The 19,158-nt window shown below is 42.8% G+C and overlaps 1 pseudogene; it reads right to left on the bottom strand.

The window, feature by feature from the left end:
* Positions 1–19,158, bottom strand: part of LOC138665365 (zinc finger protein 485-like) — a 40,662-nt pseudogene that overhangs the window by 6,425 nt on the left and 15,079 nt on the right.

Below are 19,158 nucleotides of genomic sequence, written 5' to 3'. Positions count from 1 at the left end.
CACTGTCTTCAGGGTGCAGCGATACTCGACATAGTCAAAAAGTGACATTTGGTATTTGGATTGTAAATTTCACTGGAATAGATTGCAGATATTAACCCCATAAATTACCCCATTTAGGAAATTAGACCGATCAAGGATTTCATCTAGAGGTGTGTTGAGCATTCTGAACTCATAGGTGCGTCAGAGACCTTATTAAAATGTGGATGTGAACTTGAAAATTACGTTTTTCCACTAAAATGTAATTTTAGCCCTTAAAATTTTCACAATACCTAATAGGAGAAAATGCATCCCATAATTTCTCCCCAACGCCTTGATTCCCAATATTTAGTCAAAAAATAATGTTTGGGCACATGGCAAAACTTGGAATGCAAAAACGCTATTAAATTTTTGGAACACATATTTGGACACATTGCATTTGCAAAACCTCTAAAGTGCCAACAACAAAAAAACTCCCACAACTGACCCCATTTGGCAAACTAAATCCCAAAAGTAATTGATCTAGGCATGTAGTGAGCATTTTATTAAAAGTACATCATAGCCATGAAAAGGGTTTTTGCTAAAATGTTACTGTAGCCTCAGAATTTTTAGTCACACATGGAGTAATAGGGTAAAATACACCAATAATGAGGCCCTGGTTATGGGGGACTTTAACTACCCGGATATTAACTGGGAAACAGAAACCTGTGAAACCCATAAAGGCAACAGGTTTCTGCTAATAACCAAGAAAAATTATCTTTCACAATTGGTGCAGAATCCAACCAGAAGAGCAGCACTTTTAGACCTAATACTATCTAATAGACCTGACAGAATAACAAATCTGCAGGTGGTTCGGCATTTAGGAAATAGCGACCACAATATTGTGCAGTTTCACCTGTCTTTCACTAGGGGGACTTGTCAGGGAGTCACAAAAACACTGAACTTTAGGAAGGCAAAGTTTGACCAGCTTAGAGATGCCCTTAATCTGGTAGACTGGGACAATATCCTCAGAAATAAGAATACAGATAATAAATGGGAAATGTTTAAGAACATCCTAAATAGGCAGTGTAAGCGGTTTATACCTTGTGGGAATAAAAGGACTAGAAATAGGAAAAACCCAATGTGGCTAAACAAAGAAGTAAGACAGGCAATTAACAGTAAAAAGAAAGCATTTGCACTACTAAAGCAGGATGGCACCATTGAAGCTCTAAAAAACTATAGGGAGAAAAATACTTTATCTAAAAAACTAATTAAAGCTGCCAAAAAGGAAACAGAGAAGCACATTGCTAAGGAGAGTAAAACTAATCCCAAACTGTTCTTCAACTATATCAATAGTAAAAGAATAAAAACTGAAAATGTAGGCCCCTTAAAAAATAGTGAGGAAAGAATGGTTGTAGATGACGAGGAAAAAGCTAACATATTAAACACCTTCTTCTCCACGGTATTCACGGTGGAAAATGAAATGCTAGGTGAAATCCCAAGAAACAATGAAAACCCTATATTAAGGGTCACCAATCTAACCCAAGAAGAGGTGCGAAACCGGCTAAATAAGATTAAAATAGATAAATCTCCGGGTCTGGATGGCATACACCCACGAGTACTAAGAGAACTAAGTAATGTAATAGATAAACCATTATTTCTTATTTTTAGGGACTCTATAGCGACAGGGTCTGTTCCGCAGGATTGGCGCATAGCAAATGTGGTGCCAATATTCAAAAAGGGCTCTAAAAGTGAACCTGGAAATTATAGGCCAGTAAGTCTAACCTCTATTGTTGGTAAAATATTTGAAGGGTTTCTGAGGGATGTTATTCTGGATTATCTCAATGAGAATAACTGTTTAACTCCATATCCGCATGGGTTTATGAGAAATCGCTCCTGTCAAACCAATCTAATCAGTTTTTATGAAAAGGTAAGCTATAGGCTGGACCACAGTGAGTCATTGGACGTGGTATATCTCGATTTTTCCAAAGCGTTTGATACCGTGCCGCACAAGAGGTTGGTAAACAAAATGAGAATGCTTGGTCTGGGGGAAATTGTGTGTAAATGGGTTAGTAACTGGCTTAGTGATAGAAAGCAGAGGGTGGTTATAAATGGTATAGTCTCTAACTGGGTCGCTGTGACCAGTGGGGTACCGCAGGGGTCAGTATTGGGACCTGTTCTCTTCAACATATTCATTAATGATCTGGTAGAAGGTTTACACAGTAAAATATCGATATTTGCAGATGATACAAAACTATGTAAAGCAGTTAATACAAGAGAAGATAGTATTCTGCTACAGATGGATCTGGATAAGTTGGAAACTTGGGCTGAAAGGTGGCAGATGAGGTTTAACAATGATAAATGTAAGGTTATACACATGGGAAGAAGGAATCAATGTCACCATTACACACTGAATGGGAAACCACTGGGTAAATCTGACAGGGAGAAGGACTTGGGGATCCTAGTTAATGATAAACTTACCTGGAGCAGCCAGTGCCAGGCAGCAGCTGCCAAGGCAAACAGGATCATGGGGTGCATTAAAAGAGGTCTGGATACACATGATGAGAGCATTATACTGCCTCTGTACAAATCCCTAGTTAGACCGCACATGGAGTACTGTGTCCAGTTTTGGGCACCGGTGCTCAGGAAGGATATAATGGAACTAGAGAGAGTACAAAGGAGGGCAACAAAATTAATAAAGGGGATGGGAGAACTACAATACCCAGATAGATTAGCGAAATTAGGATTATTTAGTCTAGAAAAAAGACGACTGAGGGGCGATCTAATAACCATGTATAAGTATATAAGGGGACAATACAAATATCTCGCTGAGGATCTGTTTATACCAAGGAAGGTGACGGGCACAAGGGGGCATTCTTTGCGTCTGGAGGAGAGAAGGTTTTTCCACCAACATAGAGGATTCTTTACTGTTAGGGCAGTGAGAATCTGGAATTGCTTGCCTGAGGAGGTGGTGATGGCGAACTCAGTCAAGGGGTTCAAGAGAGGCCTGGATGTCTTCCTGGAGCAGAACAATATTGTATCATACAATTAGGTTCTGTAGAAGGACGTAGATCTGGGGATTTATTATGATGGAATATAGGCTGAACTGGATGGACAAATGTCTTTTTTCGGCCTTACTAACTATGTTACTATGTTATGCAATTTGATCACAAATCAAATCTGATCGGCTTATAGCTGGTATACAATGTAAATGATAGATCTATGGCAGTAAGACTCCGCCACTACTAAAGTGGCAGACATGCCGCTAGTTAATCTACCTATGATTCGCTTTCAATATATGTACAGATAGTGAGAAAGCTGCGCTACTGCTCTAACACGCCAAGTGATCTGACATGTGAGCAGCACCCAAATGTGTCCATTATATACCAGCTATATACCAGGGAGAGAAGAAAATTCTATTTTGTAACTTGTGGATATGGTCTTCCTGACTCAGGCGTCAGACTATGGAGAGAGAGACGCGTCCCGGAAGAGAAGATGACCCCCATCCCCCACAGGATCCCCAGGTGTTAGAACTGGAGAATATGTCTCCTAATGGGGAGAGAAGTCTTGGGCCTTGGCTGGGGAAGAGGTGCTCTTACCGCCAGTGGCGAAGAGAAGACCCCTGGAATGTAAGGCCAGTGAGAGACTTCTTAGAAGCCGCGTCCACATTCCAAGCCTTAAGCCAGAGGATTCTGTGGATGGCTGCGATGTTTAAAGTTTTGATTTTTTTTGGCCAACAAAGCAGCATGAGGGCTTATATTTTGCGTGACAGTTGAAGATTTTTTTTGGTGCAGATATCCTTTTTTTTGCTCGCTTTTTATTCAGATTTTTCAGACATTGAATTAAAAAAACAGAACTCAAGTTATTTTTATATTTTTTTGCACTATTATAGCAATATCAGATTTATATTTTTTTTATGATTTGCTACTTTTACAGACTAAAAATGGGTATTATTACCTACCGATAATTCGGTTTCCAGGAGTCCATCCTGACAGCACATTGGAGGACGTCCTCCTCCTCCTTGCAGGGACAGGAAACACAACACGAGAGGTTAAAAGGTCCCACTCCACCCCCTTTCCCTCAGTGTTTTGATAAGTACCACACCATGGATAGATATACTTTGAAAACTTTATTTAACCAAACATATTCCAGCATATGAACTGGCATGCATAGGGGGGGAAATAACGGTGCTGTCAGGATGGACTCCTGGAAACCGAATTATCGGTAGGTAATAATACCCATTTTCCAGGACGTCCCCCTGACAGCACATTGGAGAATACCAAAGGAAACTTCGTTTAGGGTGGGACAACTGCTTGGAGAACTTTTCTCCCATAAGATGTCTGCTGAGCTGCTACTACATCTAGCTTATAGTGCTTACAGAACGTGTTTACTCTGGCCCAAGTTGCTGCCTTGCAAATCTGATCTAGGGACGCTCCTGCTCGCTCAGCCCATGATGCTGAAACAGCCCTAGTAGAGTGAGCTTTAATCCCTGTTGGGCAAGCTATCCCTTCTGATGCGTAGGCTTTTGAAATTATAGTGGTAATCCATCTAGCTATTGACGCCCTGGAAGCTTTTTTACCTTTATTCTTACCCCCAAATAGAATAAAAAGATTAGAATCCTTCCTCCAGGAGCTAGTGGCCTCTAGATAGTTTAATACTGCCTGCCTAACATCAAGGGAGTGTAAAGCCTGTTCTTTTTCATTAGAAGGGTTCTCACAAAAGGAAGGTAAAATTATTTCCTGATCTCGATTTTTGGCTGAAGCTATTTTAGGGATAAAAGCTGGATCTAATTTTAAGATTATATGGTCCTCTCGGACTTGAAGATATGGATCCTTAATTGACAGTGCCTGAATTTCCCCTACGCGTTTAGCTGTTGTAATCGCTACTAGGAAGGCCGTCTTCCAGGTACGAACTGAAATAGGCATGTCCTCTTCCAGAGTATAGGGATCTTTGCATAGAGCCCTGAGGACCAAATTTAAGTCCCATGTAGGAGCTAGCTGTCTTAAGGTAGGCCGTAATCTTTGGATGGCCTTCACAAAATCTGATTATCCAGGGGTGGGAGGCTAATGGATAATCCAGGAAAGTACTAAGGGCCGAGATCTGAACTTTAATCGTACTTGGCCTAAGCCCCAAATCAAAGCCTGCCTGTAAAAATTTTAATACTCTAGGAACATCTAAGGCCCCCGGAATCACAAATGACCCGCCACTTTCCAAACAAATTTTTTTCCAGATTTTGTGGTAGATGGCTGAGGTGACAGGCTTCCTACTAGCCTGGATGGTTGTAATTACTTCATCTGAAAGACCTCTGGATTTCAAGATGTCCCTCTCAGGATCCATGCTGATAGATGTAGTCTCTCCGGTTCTTGGTGTAAAACGGGCCCTTGATGAATTATATCCTTCCATAACGGAAGTTTGATAGGGTCTTCCGTTGTCATGGCTCCCAACAATGGGAACCAACTTCTCTTTGGCCAGAATGGTACAATCGTCAGCACTGTTGCCTGGTCTTCTTGTATCTTCCTGAGCACTACTGGAATAAGTGCTATTGGTGGAAATGCGTAAGACAGAGGCTCGTTCCATGCTTGACTTAAGGCGTCGACTGCTTCCGGCATGTCTAAAGGGTTGAGGGAATAAAATCTGGGCACCTTTGAATTTTTCCTTGTGGCAAATAAGTCTGGGTGTTCCCCAACGGTGGCAAAGTATTTGGAACATTTCTTGATTTAGTTCCCATTCGGTTGGACAAACTTTTCTTCTGCTTAGATAGTCGGCTAGTATGTTCTGTGACCCTTCTAGATGCACTGCTGTTATAGATAAGACCACGTCTTCTGCCCAGGCAAATATTCTCTGCGCTAGACCTTGAAGCGCTTTGTGTTTGGAACCTCCCTGATGTCTCAAAAAGGATACCGCTGTTACATTGTCGGATAGGACTTTTACATGTTTGTCCTTTAGGCGTGAACGGTTTCTTCTGAGAGCCTCCCAAACTGCGTATAATTCTCTGTAATTTGACGACATTTGACTGATCTCTTCGGGCCACCTGTCCTGAAAGAATTTCCCTTCCAGGTGCGCTCCCCATCCCCACTGACTTGCGTCTGTGGTGATTATCACACAAGGGGTTGATATCCAAGGGATGCCCTTTTTTAGATTGTAGTCCTGGGTCCACCATCGTAGTGATCTTCTTGTCTTCATTGATAGCTCTAGCCTCTTGTCTAATGAGGAACGACGTCGATCCCATACCATGAGTACTTGTTCTTGTAAAGGCCTTGAGTGAGCCTGAGCCCATCTGACACACGGAATGCAAGCTGTCATCTTCCCCAAGACTTTCATGGCTGCTCTTATCGTCACTGGACTTCTTTGGAACTCTAAAATCATCTTCTTTAATGAGGTTCGTTTGACCCTTGGTAAGAAGGACTGCCTGGTTGTAGAATCCAAGAGTACTCCTAGAAATATCTTCCGGGATTCTGGCTTTAGATGTGATTTTTTCCGGTTGACCACCCATCCTAGTTCCTCTAATACTGCTATGACCCGATCTCTGTGTTGCAGCAGAATGATTCTTGATCGTGCCACAACCAGAAAATCGTCCAAGTATGGAATTATTGTTATTCCTTGGTTTCTTAGGAAAGCTACCACCTCTGCTACCAATTTTGTGAAAATTCTTGGGGCAGATGCTAGACCAAATGGGAGGCATTGAAATTGGAAGTGGCAGGTCATGTCCAGGAATCTTACCGAGAATCTCAGAAGCTCCTGAGAAGAGGGATGTATCGGGACCTGATAATACGCACTCTTCAGATCGAGAGTGCACATTACCGAATCTTTGTTTATAAGATGAATGATGGACCTGATCGACTCCATTCTGAAACGTTTGTATTTGACGAATACGTTCAGAGGTTTTAAATTTATTATTGTACGGGATTCCCCTGACTGTTTTGGAATTGAAAATAGAGAGGAATAGTGACCTGTACCTATTTCTGGAGTAGGAACCCGAACTATAACCCCGGAGTCGAATAGTTTTTGTAGGTCTAGAAACATAGGGGAATTTTTGGCTACCATTGTTGGTAAGATACACCTCTGTGGTACGCGAGATATTAACTCTATTCTGTAACCCTCTGAGATTATCTTGAGGACATAACCGTTGTCTGAGATCTGACTCCATTGTTTTAGGAAGAAACTTAATCTCCCGCCTATACCTCTGGCGTCATTGTTTCCTTGGTCTATAGCCAGAACCGAACAATGAATTCCTACTCCTTCTATTCTGAGCGTAGGAACCCCTAAAGGATCCTCTACCTGATCTCCATTGCTCTCTATACTCCGGAAGTCTGCGGGGGGGGGGGGGACGGGGAGGGGGGAGAGGCCTCGGGAAACCCTCTTTTACTGTCAGCTGCTGACTCTAGGATGTCATCTAAGGCCTGACCAAATATCCTGGAACCTGTGAATGGAATGGCGCATAATTTATTTTTGGATGCATTATTCCCCGACCAAGATCTAAGCCAAATAGCCCTTCGGGTTGCGTTGGACAAGGAGCTATTCCTAGCCGCAAATCTCACAGATTCAGCCGATGTGTCTGCCATAAAGGCCGTGGCTGACTTAATGATAGGCAGAGAAGCAATTATATCCGCCCGTGGAGTTTTATTAATTAAATGTTCTTCCAACTGTTCCATTCACAGGAACATGGATCTTGCTACCGACGTGGCAGCGATGTTAGTCTTTATTAAAGCTGCTGAAGTCTCCCAGGCTCGACGCAAAAGGATATCCGCCTTGCGATCCATTGCATCCTTGAGACTAGATGAATCTTCGAAAGGTATAGATGTTTTCTTTGCCACCTTGGCTATAGGGACATCTACCTTAGGAATTTCTTCCCATGTCTTGATCTCTTCTAAATCAAACGGGAGACGGTTTTTAAACTCTCTGGACATCACCAATCTTCGTTCCGCATCTTTCCATTCTTGTGAGATCATCTTACGTATATGTTCACTCACCGGGAACACCGTCCGTTCCTGATATGTGAGCCCTCCGAACATCTGATCTTGTCTAGATTTCGGACGTGGATCTTCTTTCACTTGCATAGTACGTCTGACCGCCTGGACTAGTTCTTCTGTTTCTTCGACTGGAAAGTAATACCTTTTCCCTTCCTGTTCTTCCATTGGCACTTCTCCTTCTTCTTGATCAGAACCTCTGTATTCTGATTCCGCCTCCGATGAACCATCCTGATCCTCCTGTTCTGGATCCTTTCTTGGTCTTTTACGAGCCGGGCCCGGACTGTACACTTCCCGTTGCGACACTGAGGCCAAGGAATTCTGGACCTCCTCCCGGATTATACTCCTCATTTCAGACAACATTGATGGTTGTTCTTCTCTGACAATTTTCTTAATACAAGAGCTGCACAGATCCTTTTTGTATGCTTCTGAAAGTTTTGCGTTACATAGAGAGCACCTCTTAGATTTAGTCAATGACTTGCCAGACCTTTTAGTCTGAGGGAGGGGAGCTTGACTGGCCTCTTTATCCTAAATGTAAGAATAAGGACAAGAACGGCTCAGTGTGTGCAGGCGTATATTTGAGTACTCTGCGCATTGCGCACTTACCCCTATCTCCTCATTCCTGTTCTCCATATCTTCTGTGGAGAAATACTACTATAAGTAAATGATCTCATATGATCCCATATGTATAAAAGGGATATAGCAGCGTCTGCTGCACTCACCCTTGGTCTCCGGCATATCTGCAGCAGACTGCTCGCACGGACCCTTCTGTCCTGCAGCAAATATTCTCCAGGGATTCACTCCGGCGCTCTCCTACCACCAGAGGAAGAGCTGGATAACCATCTGCGAGTGCCCTGAGCTTTGCGCCCTTAAAGCTGCATACTTCCGCGTTCCACCAGGTGGAACGCACGCCGAGATGGCCCCGTCCCCGGATGTGACGTCACCTTACCTGCGCCTGACACCGGACGTACTGCACTCGGTCTAACAATCCTACTTCCGCGTTCCACCCAGTGGAACGCACGCTGCTGCCGCCGGACCTCTTGCGGCGCCTCTTCTCCTGGCGCCCGAACCGAGAGCCCCCCACCGGGAGGAAGCGGTTCGACCCAGGAGCTCGTCCGCTCGACTGGTCTTTTGGCAGAGGGACTCCCCACCGGGAAGTTTCTGCCTGGGGCTTAGTGATGCGGGGAAAGGATATTGGCGTTAGCCGCACGATCCCCCGAGCCCTCCGGACTGGTGAGTCTTCCCGCTTGTATAGCGCTGTATCCTCTCGTGTGTCCCTCCATGCAGGGACAGGAAAAACACTGAGGGAAAGGGGGTGGAGTGGGACCTTTTAACCTCTCGTGTTGTGTTTCCTGTCCCTGCAAGGAGGAGGAGGACGTCCTCCAATGTGCTGTCAGGGGGACGTCCTGGAAAACAATATTTTATAAAAACGAATTGGTTTTTGTATTGTCATTTTCTGAGAGCTATAACTTTATTTATTTTCCAAATCAGCCATGTTAGAAATTTCAGTATGATGACAAAAGCGATATCTTTGGAGTGTTTATTCTTTTTTTTGGTGTTCGCTGTACTGAATAATGTGACAGTTTTATATATCTGGTCGATCCAGCATACAGCAGGAACTAAGAAGCCACCATACTTCGAGGTCCTCTGATGGCCACAGAGTACCGTGGCAACCATCAACACCTATGACAGATCAGGTGGGGGAATAAACCTCCTTTTAAACACTTAGGGTACCGTCACACTATACGATTTACCTACGATCACGACCAGCGATATGACCTGGCCGTGATCGTAGGTAAATCGTAGTGTGGTCGCTGGGGAGCTGTCACACAGACAGCTCTCCAGCGACCAACGATGCCGAGGTACCCGGGTAACCAGGGTAAACATCGGGTTACTAAGAGCAGGACCGCGCTTAGTAACCCGATGTTTACCCTGGTTACCAGCGTAAAACTAAAAAAAAACAAACAGCACATACTTACATTCTGGTGTCCGTCAGGTCCCTTGCCGTCCGCTTCCCGCACTCACTGACTGCCGGCCGTAAAGTGAAAGCACGTCACCGCTGTGCTCTGCTTTCACTTTACGGCCGGCAGTCACAGTGCGGGAAGCAGACGGCAAGGGACCTGACGGACACCAGAATGTAAGTATGTGCTTAGTAACCCGATGTTTACCCTGGTTACAAGCGAACGCATCGCTAGATCGCATCGCTAGATCGGTGTCACACACCGATCTAGCGATGCCAGCGGGAGATCCAGCGACAAAAGAAAGTTCTAAACGATCTGCTACGACGTACGATTCTCAGCAGGATCCCTGATCGCTGCTGCGTGTCAGACACAGCGATATCGTAACGATATCGCTGGAACGTCACGAATCGTACCGTCGTAGCGATCGAAATGGCAGTGTGTGACGGTACCCTTAGATGCCACTGACGAAGCCAGTTTGTCAGCTGTAATTTCGTTCACTGGAGGGGTGCTATACAGTTTATCCTCAATACTGTGAAAAATGCGACCCTGAGGACTAAGGCCCCCCTTAACAGCCAACATTAAAATGCATATCGGCGATCATTAATGGGTTAAAATTGTTGAAAAAAAAGGTTATTTGTTCCTTTTTTCACCAAACAATAGTCTCTAAAAAATAAAATAAATTTAAAAGCATATGCTCCAATTTGGATAAAGAAAGTTACAGCTGAGAAATAATAAGAATGACGTGACTCTGCCTCGTCTCTTCAAAAGATATACAGGGTGACATTCTACAATACATCAGAGAGCTGATCCTTAGATCAATAAAGGCTCAATGATTTGGACCCGAGCACTGGGCTGATGCATTTTTCTCTCTGCATTGTCATACTTGTGCCTTCACGTACCTGAGCTAATCTCCACAGGAATGTCCTCTTTTTTACACTGTCGATATCCATTCATACATATGGCTTCTACAGATATGTCTTCAACTTTAACATTTGTCAGATCTTCCTCCTGATTCAGTTACAAGGGCAAACAATGTACAAAAGACAAACAAAAAAATATATATAAAAAACTACTTATTAACCAGGTATATGGCAGCAAAAATTAGACATATATTTTTTTTTTTTTACATTTTGTACGCCAGAGAATGAGGAGAATTGAAATGTAGTTACCAAATAGGAGGCCCACGCTGCTTCGGTGCCCATCCATCTATTATTTACCTGATGGTTCTGTGGGACTTGGCCATTTTCCTCTAGACACTCATGGGACTGCAGACGACTGGAAAAGCTCTCTGTTTCATCTTGGTTACTTGATGCCTCTGTAGGAGACAAATACTGTGAACTATTACATTATTAATATCAAACGACTGACCTGCACATCCAAACAGAAAACAGGTGGGAACAGGTGCTTACCAAGAGTAGCCATCTCCATATACAACCTACAAATAAAAGTTGCATTTTGTAGCGCTATAGCATGCAAACATGAAATATGAAATTTGAATTGCATTACCGAGAATACATGGCACACAGCACAAAAATTAGCCAATTCACGTGAACACAGCAGCCATGATAAGGAAATTGTCATTGGTGGGAACCGGCCTCTGTGAATACTCGTTTGAGCTAAAGCTCTCTGACTGAGAAACAGGGAGGGTGGAGGGCACCATCGTTCTATAACAAAACTGGGATCCACTTGGAGTATGTCAAACAAGAGCCATGTCAAAGATAAAAAACATACAAAGAACCAGGGATCACCAAAAAAATAAATACACTAATAAATTTTATTATGGTCAAAAAGGACACACCAAACTATTTAAAAGCATTTAAAAACCAAAGTGGTACATACCCCAAATGGGGTATGCCCCCCAAGACCAAAAAAAGCTTATTCCAAGAAATGTATACACATATAATACGGCATATACCATTCAGATAACATAAAATATATTTACATAGATATGTTAGATATGCAGCTGCTCTGTTGATGGAGATACAATAACTACTCTATAGGCATGTTGTCATTATGGCCGTTATGATAAAGGTGGAGCTCCCAATGTAACAAATAAATAATGTGCACCAGATAATAGCTCAAATATAATAATAATAAATAATAATAATCTTTATTTTTATATAGCGCTAACATATTCCGCAGCGCTTTACAGTTTGCACACATTATCATCACTGTCCCCGATGGGGCTCACAATCTAAATTCCCTATCAGTATGTCTTTGGAATGTGGGAGGAAACCGGAGTACCCGGAGGAAACCCACGCAAACACGGAGAGAACATACAAACTCTTTGCAGATGTTGTCCTGAGTGGGATTAGAACCCAGGACTCCAGCGCTGCAAGGCTAGAGTGCTAACCACTGCGCCACCGTGCATATATGACCCAGACCAAATAGACAAACAGGATTAGACACAAATGCTGTGCCAATAATAATGCCAGTAAGCCGGCCTGATATAATAGTTATATATACATATACACTCTATACCAAATAGACCTAATGCAGTACAAAAGGTGGCAAAAAATATTTAAACCAAGACAAAAGAAAAAAATACAAAAAATAAGAAAAGAACATAAGAGCTCTGAATAAATAGTGCACTAAATACGAAACATAGAGCAGAAAGGGAATAGCTCAGCCTAAGCCATGGCAGGAAGAAAGGCATGAAAATGTATGCATAAAGGAGCAAATAGCGCCATACAAAACCTGCCCAAAGAGAGAGACAGCGCAAGTGAAGTGTAAAGCCGGTCAAAGGGGGCACTGAGCCCAACGCGTATCGCCACAACGTGGTGTGTCCTTTTTGACCATAATAAAATTTATTAGTGTATTTATTTTTTGGGTGATCCCTGGTTCTTTGTATGTTTCTTTTCTTCTTTGACAAAGCTCTCCGACTGAGCACTCCACCCCTCAACCTCAGTCGTTTTTAATTACAGCAGGATCCTACCTTCCCATATAAATGTAGACTTTAGCCCAAGAGAGAATTCAGATTAGGCAGGTTACCAGCAATGAGAATCACCTTATCATGGCTAATGGGTACACATGAATTGGCCAATTTCTGCACTAAGTATTCTCAATTTTTAGAATATTATAGAGAACTAATGCAATTCAAATTTCATATACTTAATGTTTATAATGCTACTAGATGGTGGCCCGATTCTAACACATCGGGTATTCTAGAATATGTATTTATGTATGTATATAGCAGCCACATAGTATATAGCACAGGCCACGTAGTATATAGGAGCCATGTAGTATATAACAGACAAATAATATGTGGCCTATGCTATATACTATGTGGCTGCTATATACATACATATTGTAGAATACCGGATGCGTTAATACAGGCCACGCAATATATAACAGTGGCCATGCAGTATATAACACAGCCACGTACTATATAACACAGCCCACGCAGTATATAGCAGCCACGCAGTATATAACACAGCCCACGCAGTATATAACACTGCCTATGTAGTATATAGCAGCCACGCGGTATCTAACACAGCCCACGTAGTATACAGCAGTGTAGGCACCATATCCCTGTTAAAAAAAAAATAATTAAAATAAAAATAGTTATATACTCACCCCTGGGATCCACCGAAGCTCCGGCGATACACGCGCGGCTGCCGCCATCTTCCGTTCCCAGGATGCATTGCGAAATTACCCAGATGACTTAGCGGTCTTCTGGGTAATTTCGCAGTGCATCGCCGGGAACGGAAGATGGCGGCCAGCGCGAGCTGCTCGGCGGACTATGGAGAGTGAGAATAGCAGGTTTTTTGTTTTTTATTATTTTTAACATTACATTAAGGGGGGTGATTAAAACTTTTATATTTTATTTTTTTTGCCATGCTTCAATAGGCTCCATGGGAACCTAGATGCTGGCACAACTCGATCGCCTCTGCTACATAGCAGCGATCATCAGATCGCTGCTATGTAGCTGAATTGCAGGTGTGCTATGAGCGCCGACCACAGGGTGGCGCTCACAGCAGGCCGGGATCAATAACCCTAGAGGTCTCAAGGACCTCTATGGTTACCATTCTGATGCATCGCTGACCCCCGATCATGTGACGGGGGTCAGCAATGCGCTCATTTCCGGCCGGAAGGCCGGTTAAATGCAGCTGTCAGCGTTTGACAGCGGCATTTAACTAGTTAATAGCGGCAGGTGAATCACGATTTCACCCGCCGCTATTGCGGGCACATGTCAGCTGTTCAAAACAGCTGACATGTCCCGGCTTTGATGCGGGCTCACCGCGGAGCCCTGCATCAAAGCGCAGTATCTGACCTCGGACGTACTATCCCATCCAAGGTCAGAAAGAGGTTAATGACCGGGCCAATTTTTACAGTTCTGACCACAGTCCCTTTATGGAGGTAATAACTCAGGAATGCTTCCATGGATCCTGGTGATTCTGCCATTGTTTTCTCGTGACATATTTTACTTCATGATAGTGGTAAAATTTCTTTGATATGACTTGTGTTTATATGTGAAAAAAATGGAAATTTGGTGAAAATTTCACAATTTTCCAACTTTTAATTTTCATGCCCTTAAATTACAGAGATATGTCACACAAACTACTTAATAAGTAACATTTCCCATATGTCTACTATAGATCAGCACAATTTTCGAATCAAAAATTTTTTTTGTCAGGGAGTTAAGGGTTAAAAGATGACCAGCAAATTCTCATCTTTATAACGCTTTTTTTTTTTAGGGACCACATCATATTTGAAGTCACTTTGAGGGGTCTATATGATAGAAAATTCCCAAAAGTGACAATTCTAAAAACTGCACCCCTCAACGTGCTCAAAATCACATTCAAGAAGTTTATTAACTCTTCAGGTGCTTCACAGGAATTTTTGGAATGTTTAAAAAAAAAAAAAATGAAAATGTATCTTTTTTTCACAAAAAGTTTACTTCAGCTCCAATTTGTTTTAGTTTACCAAAGGTAAAAGGAGAAATTGGGCCCCAAAAGTTGTGCAATTTGTCCTGAGTACGCCAATACCCCATATGTGGGGGGAACCACCGTTTAGGTGCATGGCAGAGCTCGGAAGGGAAGGAGCGCCGTTTGACTATTCAATGCAAAATTGGCTGGAATTGAGATCGGACCTCATGTCGTGTTTGGAGAGCCCCTGATGTGCCTAAACAGTGGAAACTCCCCACAAGTGACACCATTTTGGAAAGAAGACCCCCTAAAGAACGTTATCTAGATGTGTGGTGAGCACTTTGAACCCCCAAGTGCTTCACAGGAGCTTATAATGTAGAGCCGTTAAAAAAAAAAAAAATCTGATTTTTTTTTCTTCTTCACAAAAATGATCTTTTACCCCTCAATTTTTTATTTTACCAAAGGTAACAGGGGAAATTGGACCCCAAAAGTTGTTGTGCAATTTGTCCCGAGTACGCTGATATCCCATTTGTGGGGGTGGGGGGTGGGGGGGTTTGAGGAAACCACCGTTTGGGTGCATGGCAGAGTTCGGAAGGGAAGGAGCACCGTTTTGGAATGCAGACTTTGCTGGAATGGTCTGTGGGCGTCATGTTGCGTTTACAGAGCCCCTGATGTGCCTAAACAGTAGAAACCCCCCACAAGTGACCCCATTTTGGAAACTAGACCCCCCAAGGAACTTATCTAGATGTGTTGTGAGAACTTTGAACCCCTAAGTGTTTCACTAAAGTTTATAACGCAGAGCCATGAAAATAAAAGTAAAAATTTTTTCCCACAAAAATGTTTTAGCCCCAATTTTTTTTTTTCCCCCAAGGGTAACAGGAGAAATTGGACTGCGAAAGTTGTTGTCCAATTTGTCCTGAGTATGCAGATACCCCATATGTTGGGGTAAACCACTGTTTGGGCGCACAACAGAGATCGGAAGGGAAGGAGCAACATTTTACTTTTTAAAGGCAGAATTGGCTGGAATTGAGATCGGAAGCGATGTTACGTTTGGAGAGCCCCTGATGTGCCTAAACAGTGGAAACCCCCCAATTCTAACTCCAACCCCAACCACACCCCCGATGCCAACACGCCCCCGACCTCAGCACACTCCTAACCCTAATCCAAACCCTAACCAGAACCCTAACCACACCCCTAACCCTGACACACCCCTAACCCTAATCCCAACCTTAATCCCAACTCTAACCCCAACGTAAATGTAATCCAAATCCTAACCCAAACTTTAGCCCCAACCCTAACTGTAGCCCCAACCCTAACTTTAGCCATAACCCTAATGGGAAAATGGAAATAAATACTTTTAATTTTATTATTTTTCCCTAACTAAGGGGGTGATAATGGGAGGTTTGATTTGCAGCTATCACACACTAAAAGACGCTTTTTATTGCAAAAAAATTGTTTTTGCATCACCACATTTTGAGAGCTATAATTTTTCCATATTTTGGCCCACAGTCATGTGTGGTCTTGTTTTTGTCATGTATATTTTTTTATGTTTTGGACTTTTCTACAATAAAAACTATTTAATATAAAAAATAATTGTTTTTGCATTGCTTTATTCTGAGAAATATAACTTTATTTTTTCGCTGATGATGCTGTATGGCAGCTTGGTTTTTGCGGGACAAGATGACGTTTTCAGCGGTACCATGTTTGTTTATATCCGTCTTTTTGATCGCATGTTATTCCACTTTTTGTTCGGCGGTATGATAAAGCGTTGTTTTTTGCCTTTTGTTACGGTGTTTACTGAAGGGGTTAACTAGTGGGAAGTTTTATAGGTCAGGTCGTTATGGACGCGGCAATACTAAGTATTTGTACTTTTGTTTTTTATTTACAGAAAGAAATGCATTTATTGGAACAATATTTATTTTTTTCTTTATTTAGGAATTTAAAAAAAAATTATTTTTACACACTATAATTTTTTTTAACTTTTTCTCAGGGTGGGACATCACTATATAGTGTCAGATCGCTGATCTGACACTTTGCACAGCACTGTGTCAGATCAGCGATCTGACAGGCAGTGTAGGAGGCATCTTAGCGCCTCTCTCAGCAGGCACTGACAAGCCACCTCCTGCAGGACCCGGAAGGATCCTACGGCCATCTTGGATCCAGGGGCCTGCAGGGAGGAGACAGGAGGAGACCCTCGGAACATTCTGAAAAATAAATTCACAGTTTGTGCTGTTGTGAATTCCGTTCTGGAGCTCCCTCCTGTGGTTGCTAATGGTATTTTTGTGAGTTCTGCCCTTGGGCTCCCTCTGGTGGTTTCGAGTGGACTGCTGCTCCTTTAGGTAGCTGTAGCAGCTGCCTTCACTAATCGCCTTGCCTGGGTTTGTTATTTAAACCTGCTCTGGGCTTTAGTCCATGCCCGCTGTCAATGTTCTTGGTTGGATTTGGTTCTTTCCTTGGAATTCTCATATGGCCTGTCCTTGTCTGCAAAAGATAAGTTTTTGCTAGTTTTTGTTTGTCTATTTGTTTGGACTCTATTGCTTTGCAAGTATGTCTCTTTTTGTCCAGCTTGTCACTATGTGGTATTCAGGCTAGCTGGAAGCTCTGGGAATGCAGATTTGCCCCTCCACACCGTGAGTCGGTGTGGACTTCATTTTTGTAAACTGTGCGTGGATTTTGTAGTTTTTATACTGACCACACAGTATCCTTTTCTCTCTATCTAGTTTAGTATTGGCCTCCTTTGCTAAATTCTGATTTCATTTCTTTGTACGTCATTTCCCTCTCCATTCACAGTCAATATTTGTGGGGGGCTATCTTTCCTTTTGGGGGTTTTCTCTGAGGCAAGATAGCTTTCTATTTCCTTCTTTAGGCTTCTGAGGCTGTGACGAGGTGTCTAGGGAGTGTCAGGAACATCCCACGGCTATTTCTAGTGTTGTTGTTAGGATTAGGGACTGCGGTCAGTAGAGATACCACCTTCTCAGAGCTCATTCCATGTTGCATTTTAGCCACCAGGTCATATCAGTGTGGCCTCTTAACCACCAGGTCATAACATTGTGCATGACAACATTGAGTGTGCAGCGAATTCTTCCCTCGTAATACATGGTATTGCGCTCCCTTTTCACTAGCACCTAAAAATACCTTTGTGTGTGCACTCCACATATATTTTACTTCATGGTCGAACACATACCACAGCTCCTGGGCAGATGACAAAACAAAAGACTATACAAACAGTACAGCAGGGCATCACAGCTAATACATTGTGAGGCAAAACATTTTTTCTATAACCCCTTCACGACCATGGGATTTTTCGTTTTTCTGTGTTCGTTTTTCACTCCCCTCCTTCCCAGAGCCATAACTTTTTTATTTTTCTGTCAATTTGGCCATGTGAGGGCTTATTTTTTGTGGGACGAGTTGTACTTTTGAACGACATCATTGGTTTTAGCATGTCGTGTACTAGAAAACGGGAAAAAAATTCCAAGTGCAGTGAAATTGCAAAAAAAGTGCAGTCCCACACTTGTTTTTTGTTTGGCTTTTTTGCTAGGTTCACTAAATGCTAAAACTGACTTGACATTATGATTCTCCAGGTCTGTACGAGTTCGTAGACACCTAACATGACTAGGTTATTTTTTATCTAAGTGGTGAAAAAAAATTCCAAACTTTGCAAAAAAAAAAAAAAATGGCGCCATTTTCCCATACTCGTAGCGTCTCCATTTTTCGTGATCTGGGGTCGGTTGAGGGCTTATTTTTTGCGTGCCGAGATGACGTTTTTAATGATAGCATTTCGGTGCAGATACGTTCTTTTGATCGCCCGTTATTGCATTTTAATGCAATGTTGCGGCGACCAAAAAAACGTAATTCTGGCATTTTGAATTTTTTTCCCACTACGCTGTTTAGCGATCAGGTTAATGCTTTTTTTTAATTGATAGATCGGGCGATTCTGAGCGCGGCAATACCAAATATGTGTAGATTTGATATTTTTTTTATTGATTTATTTTGATTGGTGCGAAAGGGGGGTGATTTAAACTTTTATATTTTTTTAACATTTTTCTCAACTTTTTTTTTTTTTTTTTTTACTTTTGCCATGCTTCAATAGCCTCCATGCTCCACAGCGATCTGCTGATCAGTAACCTGCTGATCAGGTCTCAAGGACCTCTATGGTTACAATGGAGACGCATCGCCGACCCCCGATCATGTGACGGGGGTCGGCGATGACGTCATTTCCGGCCGCCCGGCCGGAAGCGGTAGTTAAATGCCGCTGTCTGCGTTTGACAGCGGCATTTAACTAGTTAATAGGTGCGGGCAGATCGCGATTCTGCCCGCGCCTATTACGTGCACATGTCAGCTGTTCAAAACAGCTGACATGTCCCGGCTTTGATGCGGGCTCACCGCGGAGCCCTGCATCAAAGCAGG

The sequence above is a fragment of the Ranitomeya imitator genome, chromosome 2 (assembly GCF_032444005.1).
Source record: "Ranitomeya imitator isolate aRanImi1 chromosome 2, aRanImi1.pri, whole genome shotgun sequence".
NCBI classification, from domain to species: domain Eukaryota; kingdom Metazoa; phylum Chordata; class Amphibia; order Anura; family Dendrobatidae; genus Ranitomeya; species Ranitomeya imitator.
This window is presented reverse-complemented; position numbering and strand designations above follow the sequence as displayed.